This window comes from Callospermophilus lateralis, chromosome 9 (assembly GCF_048772815.1).
Source record: "Callospermophilus lateralis isolate mCalLat2 chromosome 9, mCalLat2.hap1, whole genome shotgun sequence".
In the NCBI taxonomy this organism is placed as follows: Eukaryota; Metazoa; Chordata; class Mammalia; order Rodentia; family Sciuridae; genus Callospermophilus; species Callospermophilus lateralis.
Genome location: NC_135313.1, coordinates 7,082,327 through 7,097,043, shown reverse-complemented (window position 1 = coordinate 7,097,043; position 14,717 = coordinate 7,082,327).

Here is a 14,717-nt window from a genome sequence, read left to right as displayed (position 1 = left end):
TGTGCCTTCAGCTCTTCGCACTGCACTGCGAAGCTCAAAAGCCACTAAAGAACCTAACTTTGTCCTCGAGGAAGCCCTCTATGTCTTTTCTAGTAGTCTCTGGCTCCTTCTACTCAGTGGCCCAAATGCCAAGCGGCAGCACCCTCAGCCAGAGTCGTAGACATCCCCCAACCCGTCGGTCTAGACGGAGAACCCAAGACTGGTTCCAGCCTCTGCCTCCGTCCCCGCCCGGGCTACTCCCGGCTTCAACAGGTTCTCCCCAGAACCCAAACTTGGGGGAAGTTTCACCCCCCGCGCTAGCCAGCAAGCACTGCGCGTCCCGAGCCCTGGGCTGGGAGTCTTCTGCGCGGCGCGGCGCAGTCCGCGGAGCTGAGCCCTGGAGTCGCAGCTGCAGCCGCAGCTGGAGTCAGAGCCGGGAGCACGCAGACAAAGCCGGAGGATCGGCGCCGCGGCCACGGTGGCTGAATGTGGCTGCAATCGTGGTCCTAGGGGCAGCAGACTCGAGCGCCACTTACCAGGCAGGTGCGCGCCCTGGTCTGGCTTGGACAGAGCAGATCGAGCCGGAGCCCGGGCCTGAGCCGGAGCTGAGCAGGGCGGGCGTCCGCTCTTTCCGTGAGCCCGCCGCCTCCTCTGCCTCCGCGCGGAGGCCGCCGCGCCGCGCCGCGCCGCGCCGCCCGCCGGCCCCGAGGGAGGGGGCGCGCCGGCGGCTCCACCCTCCACCGCCTGCCCCCCGCGCCCCCTCCTTCTTCCTGCTTCCCTCCTGGCTACCTGTCAGCTCCGCAGCAAAGCGGAGGTGGGGACATTGGCCGCGGAAAAAGGCTCCTGAGGGTCGTGCACCAGCTTCGGGGACTCCGGGTCCAGCTCTGTCACGGGAGGAATGAGCGCAGCTACTGCTCCTTATACAGAGGTCCCCTTCTGATGTGGCACTTCCACTCAGCCTCCTTTCCAGCCTGCTGGAAAGAGGCTGGAGACCGGGAGGCGCATGGGCCGTCCCAGCCAAGCCCAAAGAGCTGGAGCTGAGCCCAGGGAAGACTCCTCACAAGGGCTGTGGGGAGGTGCGGATGGAGAGCCGGTGTCTGCCCACACAGTGGCCGGTGTGGAACCGGCCTTCAACATCAGGGCTTCCTTGTCCTCCTTTTAACCTCTGCCTAGAGGCAGCCCACCTCTGGGGTTCTGGTTAGCCACTCCCTTCACCCTACCCCAGTGGTTACAAGAAGAATCTGAGCCTGGGACTCTGTGCCTCCCCAGCCTTGGCTGGCCCTGGAACCACCGCCCAGGAAGTACCTGGCCCAGAGTAGTGAGGAAAGGTCTAGAGAAGAATGAGAGAGGCTTCTCCCCTGCAGGGCGAGAGGGAACCTGCCCCCTCTGCCCAGCAGCCCCAGGCCTCATACAGGCCTAGGCTTCAAGACCCTGTTATGTGGACAGGCAGTGCAGGCAGGACTCTGAATTTACCCACCTCCCATCCACTTGAACTTGCTTTTTTAATGTAGGATCTTCCTCCTCCCCCAAAGCAGAGCCCACTTCACACTGTACTCAAAGGGCCAGGCCCACAGGGGGAACAGAGAACTCCGGACTTCTTGAATGAATTATTCTGTTTCCGGAGTCTGCTGCCTCTGCCCACCCTATGCACCATTGCTCCACCCAGGGCCTCTAGCAAAGGACCCCATAAAGCATCAGCACTCCCAGGTCTGAAGGCTCCACTCTACTGGAGCAGCCTGAGCAATGTTGGAGACAGCCATGGAGCCCTACCTGATGAAAATAATGATAAGGGGGGACTACAAGGACCAGGCCACTATCCTGTCACCCTCCCCTGGGGGTGGTCATCAGCCAGCTACTGGGCCCCTTGCCCAAAGCGGCCACCTCTGCCCTTCTACCTATCCTCGGTGTGTCTTTCCATCTCTAAGCCCCACACGGGTCCTTGGCTGTCCCAGGGTCCTCCTCTGACCCATACATTCTCAGGTCCAATCAATTCCACCGAGGAGAGATGGAATTACGCACAACGTGGTGATTCCATGAGGGGGAGGGGAGGGCAGGGCGGTGGCAGAGTGCCTCTTTGTGCTTTTAATCTGCATTTTCCCCTCAACGTTCCGTCTCCAGGAGGATAATTTTCCAGCCTTTTCAGACCCTGATTGGTATCATTTCTCCAGCAATGACAGCTTTTATTTTCCCCGAAATGAATGCTGTGAAATTTCCAAGAAATATAAAAATGGATATTGTCTCAGGAAGCCGACTGTCCTCCGACAGCAAGGCATGCAGGCAAGCATGTTTCTCCAGGGACTCTCCTGCTTCAGCCACAGGAGACTGGGGACCTCTGTCCCCCTCTCTTCCCTCCCAGGTCAGCTACTAGACCCCTTCAGGCCACGCTGCTCCCACACTCAGCTGGCATTGATCCATTCATCTGCCTCCAGACTGCCAGCCCGGCGACCTGCCGCTCTGGTCAGCATCTCATTTCCCATGCCCAGCCGCATGGGCTCCCCTGCCAGCCCATCCTTGAGCACAGCAACCAGGCCCTCTGACCACTTGGCCCAGGCTGTCCCTATGCAGCCTGCCTTCAGGAGGGGCCTGAGACCCTTTGCTTCACTCTCCTGCCCCTTCTCAGAAATGGAAGGTGGGACAGTCCAGAAGAGGCAGACGCCAGGCTCTGACCTCCAGCTCCTCCAGCTCTCTTTGAGGTTTCTAGGGCCCCTCCCTAAATGCCAAGGTGACCCCATGACTGATGAGCAAGTGCCCAGCTAGTCCAGCCAAGCCTGGGAGGCAGCTGGATGTGCAGCCTTTGGGGGAGGGACGGGCAGCAGCAAGAGCCACCTTGAAGAGAGAAGATCTGGGGTGCAGGGGGAGCGGGAGGGGACAGGAGCCAACCCTCAGCCTTCTCCCTAACCAAAGGCAGATCCCCGCCCCTCTGCTGGGGTTCTGGGGCAGGAGTGCCCAGCAGCCCTGACTCCTGGCACTCTTTGGGGACAGCAGTGTTCCCACTAAGGACTCATATCTACTGAGCATTCATGAAGTGAGGCGCCATGTGCCTTGCCCTGGCCAGCCCAGGCCAGGTCGGGAGCCCCTCTTGGCCTGCTACGGTCGCCCCGCTTCTGCTCTGCTCTGGTTCCACCATCTCTGGGTGGAACACCAGGCCCCTGCATCAGGTCGCAGCAGGCGTCCGCTCTGGAATAAGCCTCGGCCTCCCTCCTGCCCCACAGCTCTGTGGTGTCTTCTGGACCAGCTTCCTGCCCTCCGCCCGGCCTCCCTGGGCTCATCCATCTATTATTCACAGCACAAAATGGATTTTTAATTTGAGAAATGAAATGACTCTCCCAAGTGGCCAGTGTGGCAAGGAGGGGTGGAGGAAGGCTGGAGCCGCAGGACGGTCACATGGTTCTGACTCAGGCTCTTCCTGGGAAGGTATGTGTGCGCAGCGGGTGCTAGGGGGCCCCACATGCCCATGTGCCTCTCCACGGGCCCTCCTGCCGTGAGCAGTTGGGGCAAGGAGTACCCATCAGTCCTACTTGAGACCCCAGTGGAGTCTCCTGGGGGAGGGGGGCCAGACCCTGCTCTCCACTTGATTTCAGAGTCCTAGGCCTCCAGGGCTACCCTTGGACTCCTGGCCTGATCCAGCACCTCCCTAGACTTCCAGGCCCTCACTGCCTGGCCTCCCAGAGATTATCCCATCTATCATTCACAGCACAGAATGGATTTTTAAAAATATTTTGATTTTATTGACTGATTTATTTATTTTTGATACAGGTCTTGCTATGTTGCCTAGACTGGCCTTGAACTCCTAGACACCAGTGATCCTCCTGCCTCAGCCTCCCAAGCTGCTAGGATTACAGGCATGTGCCATGGCGCCTAGCTGCAAAAATGGATTTTTAATTTGAGAAATGAAATTATTCTCCCAAGTGACTGAGGTGACAGAGAGGGACAGAGGAAAACTGGAGTCTTCTCCACCCTCTGCAGATCCCCACCTGAGCTCCTCTGCTATGCCCTAACCCCTTGCTCTGTTCCTCCCGTCTGGATGGCCTCCCTACTGGCCCCTAGCTGTCAGAAGCCCCCCTCATCCCTCCTGACTGAGCTATCCACTCACCTTAACGTGGCCAGGGAGGCAATGTCTCTCCTCAGACCTTTTCTGACCTTTCAGTCTGTGTTTCCCCACCCCCTGCCTCCCTCTTCCCTCTGTAACTCTGATCTGTTTTCATTTATCAAAACAGAGCTGGCTCTTCTGCACCTCAGGGCCTTAGCATTTGCTGTTCCAGCTACCCGGAACACCCTTCCTTCATCACCTCTTCTTTTGGCCAATTGCCTGCCATCCATCTTTCTGGGTCAGTTAGGAATGGCCTCTCCCATCTGGTCAGGTGCTGCCTCCGCGGGCTGGGACTTTGCTTTCACTGTACTATGCAAAGTTTTCCCCTGGGCCCTCTCCTGTTCCTCCTTCATCTGGAGCTCCCAGTCCCTCTGAGAGCCCAGCATGGAGAACACATCTGGTGAACTCCGATGACCACTATGATCAGCCCATGGAGACCCCTGTGTGAGGAACCTTCTAGAGCACCAGTGCATACCACCCCCTACACACCCCAGCTCTCTTTTGCCCTGTGACCTGGTGGCCCACAGAGGGGCTACCTCTCCCCTCCCCCACGTCCTCCCTTCTGCTCTCCACCACGCAGGCTGTGCTTTCCCTGGCCACCGCCCAGCCTCTACACAGGGTTTTATTTTATAGAGGGAATATCTAAACACATTCTTGTTTCAAAGGATTTGTGCCACACCCATTTGTATGTGTACAGACAAACTCCCAGGCCCTCCTTACCTGCCCCTCAGGCCTCCCGACTAGGGTGAGCTCGGTGACCGCTTGACATCTCTTTATTTCATTTACTTTTAGTGGGGAGGGCACTGTGGGAGGCATGGTAGTGTCCCCCCTCCAGCCTTTGTTCAGGACCCTCCCCCTGGGGTCCTCATCCTCAGCCTTGTGTCCCTCTTTAGGTCAGCCCAGGATCCCCCTGACAGGCTCCACTGTGCAGTTCCCCAGCTGGGGGCAGTGAGCGGGACCCCTTGTGCTGGGGCCCAGGCTGAGCTTCTCAGTGACCCCACAGGGGGGCCCTGCTATTGGCCTCAGTTTCCAAAGGAGGAAACAAGCCCATCCACTCAGCTCTAAGTATGAAGCTGAGATTTGCACCCATATCTGCTGCAGTCAGAGTCTCAGGGACACCCAGCTCGAGGGTGAACAGATCTCCTCAGGAGAAGGCAGGACACTCAGAGTCCCAAGCCAAGGCAGCTCAGAGCCAGGGCCCAGCCATGACCTCAGACCCAGGAACCTTTGGGGGTGCTAAGTCTGGGAATGGGTCAGTTTGCCATTGCTCTATCTTTCCTGCTTAGCAAAGCCTTGGCACGAGGCGGGAATCAGGGGTGGGGCCAGGCTGATAGAGCCAAGGGTGGGGACAGGGAACATGAAGGACGAGGCGGTGGCGAGGTTAGGGCCTGTGGTCCTCTAGCTCTGATGACTGGGCTCCTTGGGCTCACCATCTGATGGAGACACAGGCAGCTCAGCTCCTGTGCAAGATGGAAATAAGGTGGTGGGGGCTGGGAGACCCAGGGCGTGGAACTCAAAGCTCGGCACTCCTTCCCGTCTGGGCTACCGTGGCCCACTGCTTGTGCCTGCGGGGAGGTGTGGGCATGGGACAGGCAATGGGAGTTGATTCTTCCTTGGCTTGTGGGGTCCCTGGGCCTGAGGTCCCCTCCCCCAGCACTCCATCATCATTTCAAGTGATTGGAACTGAAGGGGATCGTTAGCTAATTAAAGCTGAGCCACTAATTGTCCCTTGTAGGAGAGAGAGCAGGGCTGCAGAGCGGAGACAGAGGGGCTCAGAGGGGCTCAGGAACTGGGCACAGGCTGGCCCTGGGTGTGGCCTCCTTCCAGGCTATGCGTGCATGCACAAACGCTTTTGGGGAGCACTGTTGCTGCAGATTGTGTAAAGCAGCACTGGGCGAGGGACAAGAGTGTGGATTGGAAGGGCCTGCAACACCTCTGTACCACCTCTGCCCAAAGTGCCCGCCCCAGGGGCATGGACCGGGAAGGTGCTTAGCAAGGGGCTCCCACAGACACGCTCTGGGTGTGGCTAGTAGGTCACATTCAAGGACAGGTGGCAGGATGCCACAACTCCAGGCTGGCCCCTGAGCAGGGGGAATGGCTGCCAAGCTCTGCCCTCCTTTCCCCTCCGATAGCCCTGGCAGGGGCTCTGGCCTCACAGAGGTGCCAGCATCCAGGTGCACATCTGCACACTTGAGAATGCCAGGTAGACCTGGGGCTGCTGGTAGCCTGGCCCCAAGCTCCCCTCCTGGCACAGTGTCCCAGAGCCTCTGTCACAACTGCCACCAAGGGTTTTCATTTTCTGTTGCTGCATAACAAACCACAAACTCAGCACCTCCCTCAACGCAGATTCATTCTCTCACGGTCTCTGGAGGTCACCTGTCCAGGCTCGGCCTGGCTAGATTCTCTGCTCAGAGTTTTACTGGGCTGAAATCAAAGTGTTGGCAGGGGCTGGGGCTCGGGGTCCTCATTGGTTGTGGTAGAATTCAGTTCCTTGAATTTGTAGAATCAGGTGTTTGCTTTTGCTGACTGTTAACAAGCGCTGGAATTGCAGGCATGTGCCACCATCCCCCGACTCCAGGTCTGTGCCTGAGTGAATAATGGGGAGAAGTGCATGTGTCCACCAACAGCCAAGAATCTTGGGGGCATCTTAGGATCCTGCCTACCAAAGGCTATGGGTCAAAGAGCAAAGCCATTGCTAAGTGTACTAGCCCTGACCTCCAGGCCAGGCCCTGGGCTCTAAAGTGCTAAATTATCTCATTCAGTCCTCACAACAATCCTAGGAGTGGATGCTACTATTTCTCCCATTTTTCAAAGGATACAACTGAGGCCCTGAGAGGCTAAGAGACTTATGCAAAGCTACATAAGCAAGTAGTCAAACAGAAACACTAGAGCGACACACGGGGATCATCTAGCTTTTGCTATGTGTTCTTTGGAAAGTCATGCAACCACTCTGGGCCTCTGGATGCTGAGGTCTGTTTCCCTGGAGGCCAGACTCTGGGCCCATGTTGCAAGGGACCAGTGAGCTGACTCTCCTCCTATAGCCATTTGGCATGTGGGGGTCCCTCGCATCTGTACCACCTGATAAGGTGGGGTGGGAGTAGTCTCTAATGTCAGCTGTCCAGTGACAGCCAGTCTAACATCAGCAACTCAACGACCCGAGCATTGAGGCCAGCAGGCTTCATAGACACAGGAACCCCAAAATTAATGGCCAGAAAATTGCTGCTCATCCCTGGCTGGGCCCCTCAACAACCGAATGGGGGCTTGCAGACCTTGGCCCAGGTGGGCGGGTGTCTATGAGGTATACCTCTCCCACAGCCAGGGACGGCTATCCCCACTCCGCAGGACAGCTCAGAGGTGGCAGTGGCCACCTGCTACCCTCCCCAGGAGAAAGGCTGTCAGTCAGCCTCCCACAGCCAGCCTCCCCACCTCCCACCCCCGCCCCCGCCCCCGCCCCACGCTTGAGCTGCCTCCCTCAGTAATGGGGCTTAATCATAACATGCATTAGCCAGGGCCTGCTGCCTGCAATTACCACTTCAATCAGCCACCCACTACCGGCCGCCCCCAGCCTCAGGCTACCCACGGGGACACCCCCACCCCGCCCCCAGCCCCCTCCCAAATGCAGCACCAGGGCTCTGCAGATGGACAGAGACTTGACCCTGGCAGCAGGAGCCTGGGGTGGGAGTGGCCAGTGGACAGAGAGCTACAGCTCAGGGTCACAGGCAATTATTTTAAAAGCCTGTAGAGGGAAAATGCGCTGGCTGCCCAGTGCCTGGCTCATTCTGTGGGTCACACCGCCCCAGGTTGCTGACAGACTTGCACACCACAGTCAGTGTTCACACGGGCTGGGCATGCCCACTGCCATGGCCTGGACCGGGCACCTGCAATGGATGCACAGCCCTGTGGTGCCCACATGAACCCCAAGGAGAGGGGTACTGATACTCCCCGAAGTGTGGGCACCAGGAGACCCTCATCCTTCAGGGAGCTTTCGAGTACAGCCCTTGCCCTACTCTGTCCCCATCCCCAGCACAGACCACCCTCCTAGGGTACAGGACAGGGAACTAAACTGAACTGGAGGACTCCTCTGACATCCGGCTTCAGCTCTAGGGTGGGGACCAGAGCAGGCAGAAGGCGGGCCTGGAGGGGGGAGTGGAGGAGGGGGCCGCTGTTGTGCTGTGATTCTCTCTAATTGCTGTTTTGCTGAGAGGTAATTAAAATCCCTTTTTATTTCACACGTCAGAGCCCTCGCCAGCCTGTGGAGAGGGCGCAGGGGGAGGTCAGGAGGGAGGCTATGGAGGGCAGGGCGCCGGGCATGTGAGGGGTCAGAGGGGGAGCACTGAACTCAGCCCACCTGCAGGGAGCCCCTGATCTGGCCCTGGGCCCAGCCCATGAGCATCCTGCATGGGGACCTGGCCAAGGTCTGTGCAGCCATCACAGCCAACAAAGGCCATGATAATGAAGTCAACAACATCTCCTGGGCCTCCTAGTTGCAGGTGTTTCGCTGACTGCCCAATTTGCAAACAAAACAAGACAAAAAACTACTCCCAGGTAGATACTATTATTATCCCAGGCGTCAGGACAGTAATAAAGCTGAGATTCAGAGAGATTCAGAAACAGAACCTCCTGACTTGTCAGCAGTGAGACTGGACTTGAACTCTTCCAACACCAAACTCAGAAGCCCTGCTGCTCTGCCCAGCCAGCGCACAGACCTGTCCCCTCCTGCAGAGAAGCCCAGAGTTCCACAGCACTAGCCTTCCCCAACCCTGAGCTCATGGGAAGGGGAGGAGTGGTTATGGCCTTGAACCCCTGCATAGGTCTGCATCAGGTACCAGTCCACAAGCGCCTCTCTAGACCCCATGCTCACCTGCTGGCAGGCTCTGGGCAGCAGAGCAGGACTCACACTGGCCATAGTCAGACTGAGGCCCAAACTAACCCCTGCTCAGGCACAGGCCAGAAGAGAGGGCCTCCTGTCTTCTCCTGGGTGGCTGGAACTAGGGGTTAACCATAGCTGGCCTCACCAGGAGGGCAGGCACAGATCTGCTGGGCAGTACCTCAGCTGCTTGCCCCTGCCACATCTCTGCCTTGTCCTTGCCCTTCATTTAGGCCTGAGTGACAGCATCCCATCCCTGCCATCATCCTGTTCTAGATGACTGTTAGTGCCATCGTCACATCACCTCATCTATCACCATCGTCTTTGCCAAATTCACCATCATTATCACCACCATCATCACCGCCATGATCATCAGCAGCATGGTAACGATCCTGTCATGGCCACCATCATCATCATTGTCCCTTTCACCAACCTCACCGTCAGGGTCCTAAGGGCTCCCACTGTACCTGGCGCTGTCTTATTCAATCCCAACATTCAGAAGGTTGGTGCCCTCATTACCTGCCCATCTCACTGGTGGGCAAACCAAAGCTTACAACAAAGAGGCTTATTCAAAGTTACAGAGCCAGCCAGTGACAGAGGCCAGAGTTGAACCTAAACCGCCTGATCCCAAACCCAAAGTCATAGGCACTACACCGCACCGCGAAATCGGGCCCCAGGGAAGAATCGGCCCCAGGGAAAACGAAAAGCAAGTCGGGAGAGGGCCACTGCACTCCTCAGGAAGTAGCAGCGATGAAGGCATGTCCTCCTGCAGCCCAGTATTCTGAGCAACCAGCCACCCTGTCACCTGCTGGTGCTTGACAGTCCTGCCCCCCCCCCCAGCCTCCCCTCTGGCTGGATTTTGCCAGAGCTGCAGAAGGGGAATGGTTCAAAGAGCCATTATGCCTTGAGAAGCTGAACTCTAGTTTTGTCTCCAGCCCAACTGAAGCCAGACTCCCCTGTCCGTCAATGTCTTCTCACTGGGGGGCCATAGCTGGATCTGGGGGGAAGCCTTCATTTCTTGAGTCTGGTAGCCAGGTTGAGGATGAATCTTTTCTTAGTTGGGGCTGTTGTAAAAGCACAGTAGCTGGGGTCATTTATTCCTTCCAGTTCTGGAGGCTGGAAGCTAAGTCCAGGGAGCCAGCCTGGTCAGGTTCTGATCAGGGCCCTCTTCCTGATTTGCAGATAGCTGTCTTCTTCTGTGTCCTCACATGATAGAAAACAGAGAGGAAGCAAACTCTTTAATGTCTCTTCTTCTAAGGGTAAGAATCCCACCACAAGGAGTCCCTTCCCATAACCTAATCACTTCAGAAGGCCTCATGGATAGTACCATCATGGCAGGGATGAGGGTTTCAACTTGTGATTTGGGGGACACTATTATGCAATTTATAATAGACAGTTAGGTCAGAGGGCGAATGGCAGCCCAGCTAGGCTCTTGGTAATGTCTCAGGACACAGGATAGATTATGGCCAAGAGAGAAGGCTATTTCCCCAGCCTGCAGGCTTCACTCTCTTCGGCCTCCCAGGCCCCAGGCCCAGCTCAGGCCATTGACCTTGATGTTTTGGAAACTTAGGAGGATTCAAGAGGGCAGCCACATCCTCAGGGACTGGCCTGGTTCCTACCACCCTGCCTGACTTCTTATGGGGGAACTGGAGTGGGAGATTAGCAAGTGTTTCCCTCTTAAAGACAAGGATGAGGGTCTGTCCACATGGTTGTAGAAGCTCAGTGGATGGCACAGCGGTGAGTATATTCAGGAAGGGAGGGAGGCAGGGATTGCTGAGCAGCCCCAGGATGAAGGTTGAGCCACCTCTCCTCCCCTCTCTAGTCCAGGCACCTACTAGCTCCTCCTCACACCTATCATTGCTCCCTGAGAATGAGCAACTGAGCAGGCTGATCCCAGGGAGATGAACTCCCCAGGCCAGCTGCCCCTGCGCAGTGAGAGCTCCCAGGGGCAGGGCCAGAGCAGAGCACACTGGAAACAAGCTTGCTGGGTGTTTGGGGATAAGAGGGATCTGGGAAGAGGTCCCAAGGAGGCCAGTGGAATTTCAGGCCAGGGAGCAGTCCTCAAGGCCACACCCACTGAGCAAACTTGCTGGAGCCCTTCTGATTATTTCTGAGCCTCAGTGTCCACAAAATCATAACAGGGCCAACCTCTCAGGGCATTGTGGGGCTCACGGGAGGTGACACAGTGAAAGCTCCCAGGGACTCATCTAGCATACAGCCGGGGTCACACACACACTCAGAGAGAGAGAGAGAGAGAGAGAGAGAGAGAGAGAGAGCTCAGTTCCCCCAGGGAGTCCTGGAGACCCCTCCCTGCCCAGGCATCGGTGGCAGCCACACTCACTGCTCTCTCCTCCCGTCAATGTTCCCCGCCAGCTAATGGACCAATTTTTTAGCATTACGGAGATTTGGCCAATTTGGCGGCCCTGACAAAAAGGTGCACAGAGTGAGCAGTTGCCTGGGGGAGGGGTAGGGTGCGGAAGCCACCAAAGCCACCGTGGGAAAGCTTGAGGAGGATGGGAAGGAGAAGGAGCTGCAGGCACCCCCCTCTCTGCCAGCTCCCCCCTGCCCCTGGAGTCCAGGCGAGGGGGTGGAGCCATTGGGGAGATTACAGAGATAATTAGCCCCACTTAGGGCACCTCCTGTGCTAAGCACTTTGCATATATTTTCTCTTTTAATCCTCCAATAACCCTATGAGGCCGCTTCTATTATTTGCTCCATCCTTCCTGGTGTGGAAACTTGGGCACATGAGGCCCAGAGCTTGTTCAAGGTCACAGAGCCACAAAGTGATGGAGTTGAAATGTGAGCCGAGGCAAAGTCAGGCTTGTAACAATTACTGGGCTCAGTTTTTAGCTAAAGACTAAAAATTAGGCTGGGACACCCACTCCCCCCCACACACCTATTCAAGTTTCCAAGAGCCCCACCCTCACTCCTCCGGGCAGGGAGGGTGGTGAGCAGCTTCTGAGGACTCCAAGAAAAGAGATGAGATCCCTATCACCACACCAGGGTCTTCATTTCCCTCCCCTCCTGAAGAGGATACCCTTACACCTAGAGGATCCCCAAAGTCTGCAAGGAGAGAGCCCCCGCCACCACAATTACCGGGAACTGACAGGGGTTCCAGCCCCAAGCAGGGCTCCCCATTCCTGCCCAGGCTGTGGGTGGGTCCCCAGCCAGCGTGGCTTCCCAGTGGCAGGTTGTGCTCTCCAATCTGGGTCCTTCCAAGAGCAAGGAGGCAGATCTGCCTGGGAGAAAGGTGGAGGCAGCAGGAGGAGAGGAGGCGCTGCGGGGGCGGGGGGAGGGGGCTGCAGGCCGTGCATTAAGCGATCGGAGAGCACAATATTTCATTGCGGCAATCGCAGCCAAGACATCAGCTACTTGGGGAGAGCAGCCTTAAAAGCCTTTTGATTTTATTTCTTCCACTTCATTTTTTTCCCCCTTCCTTTGCTGGTGTCCTTGACAAGGCTTCCCTTCCCCCTCTCCTGCCCCCTTTCCCAACCCCGGCTCTAACTGCACGAACGCTTCTTGGAAACCTGGCTGAGGAGCAGCTGAGCTTTTTTGAGCACCTCTAAGGCTGAGTGGGCCCAAGGGGGTCTGCTCTGGCCAGAGCTAAGGCGTGTTTATGTGTGTATATGCGTGTGCAGGTGTGGCTGTGTCCCTGTGTGCATGTGTGCCTGAGCACCACTACGTGTATGTCAGAAGTGTGCTCCTGCTGTGTGCACGGGTAGGCCCCTGTGCGCACACGTGTGAGCACGCCTGGGTGCCTAGGTACACGTGTGAACCTCACCGTGCACACGCCCACAGAAGGCACTACCAAAGTAGAAGACCAGGGGACCGGCGCGGGGGAGGGAGGAGAGCAAATCCTGGGAATCCGAGAAGGAGAAGGACAGAGGAGGGAGGGGAGGAGACGAGAGGGAGGTCGCGTCCACCGGAGTCCTAAGTGGAGCAAACCACCAACTCGGTGGCGACCCCCGAGGCCCAGAGACCCAGGTGTGCGCAGGAAACAGGCTGCTGGGGCTGGCCCGGTCGCTGCAGAACACCTGGCCCGGCGCCGCTGGCGTCAGCAGCGGGGCCGTGACGTCACCGCTCCGCCCCCACCGCTCTCGGGTCCCCGCCCGCGAGGTGCTCCATCTCCGCCTAATGCAGGCGACAGGGAATTGCACATCTGTCTTGTCGGGAATTAGTTAATTGAATCAGGCGGCCCGCACTGCCTCAGCGACCTCGCGCTGGCTCCCGGGAGGGGGCTGGGCACCGCGGGGCGGAGCAGCCCACGAGGGCGCAGGGGCGGGACTGCGGCTGGAGGCGCGGCCTCCCTGAATGTGGGTCAGCGTCCCGCGCAGCCTTCCCTCCCCTCGCACCGTGCGCACCTGGGGCCTGGCACCGCCGTGTGGAGCTGGGCGGCTGGCCCGGGTCAGACCCCTGCACACACGGGCTGGGGAGACGCTTCCGCTCCTACCCGGGCCCACGTCCGGGCGCTCCAGCCGCTCACCCCCTGCCCTTCTCTGCACCTTCCCCTGGTGGTCGGCCCCCCTCCGCGTTTCGACCCTCCCCCGAGTAACCGTGAAACCCAGAAAAACAGCTAATTCTGAGCCGGCTGAGAGCAGGTCTGGGACACTTTGGCATTTGTCCCAACTGTCTAAACCACCTGGGCTGGAGGAACGGACTCCCTTCTGCCGGGAGCTTGGGCTCTGGCGCTTGGTTAGAAAGCACCACATTGAGGCTGTGGTGATCTGAAGGGCCAGAGTCCAGGTGGCCAGAGTCCAGGTGGGCAAGTTGGGGTCCTTGGTGTTGAGGAGGTTACCCACACCAAGGGTCCCATCCTGAATCCAAACTTCACCTTCCTCTGCTCCCACCAGGACCCAGGATCACTGGCTATCTCCCATTTGTTCCACACCTTGGTTTGGCCCATCACTGTTTCAGAGATTGTTGAGTCTGTCCTAAATGCTTAACCCTTTAACAGCTTCATCCCCATTTCACAGATGGGAAAGCAGTCCAAAGAGGTTAAATGACTTGCTAAAAACCTCACAGCTAGAACATGACATAGTGGGAATTGGAGTCCAAGTGCCCTGGCCTCAGTCAGCCTCTCTGCTATTCTGCCTCCCCCTCTGAGGACCACTTAGTTTCTAGGAGACAGCAAGCTGGTGGTTACTATGGGAACCAGGCTGATGTAGTGAGTACAGAGTTGGTGTCCAAGCAGCAACAGGAACTGTCCCTCCCATAGAATACAGTTCTTGAGTTGTAGGTCCTGGACTCCAGGTTGTAGATGTTCAGACGTAAGTGGTGTGGTGATGGTGTGGAGAGGATGTGGTCCCACAGTGGGGCTAAAGGGCAAGACAGGGCAGACCAGGGAACCTCATATTCCTGTTTCCCCCAAAGTTGCTCCCATCACACCCACTCTGCAGCCTGCTGAGTGCATCCTCTCTTCAATAAGGAAGGTAGGACCATAGTGGGGCACAGGGCCATGCCAGAGGACTCAAGAGCTGGGTGGACACTTCAATTTTCTCATCTGTAAAACGAGGATAGGCTAGTCCCTCTCCAACAAACCAGCATTGAAAATTTAATAAAGATACAAAGCATAGAGTTCACTAGCTGTGTGGTCCTGGACAAGTCACTTAGACTCTCTGAGCCTCTCTATAAAGTGGAGATAGTAATAAGATCTGTTTAATGGGGTTGTTGTAAGGATTGAGTAAGTAAATACAGGGCTTTGAACAGGCTCTAAGGACCATCTAGAGTATTTGCCCTCCTATTTTTAGTCTCCAGGGGTCCAGAAAGGCTGCCTGTACCCCA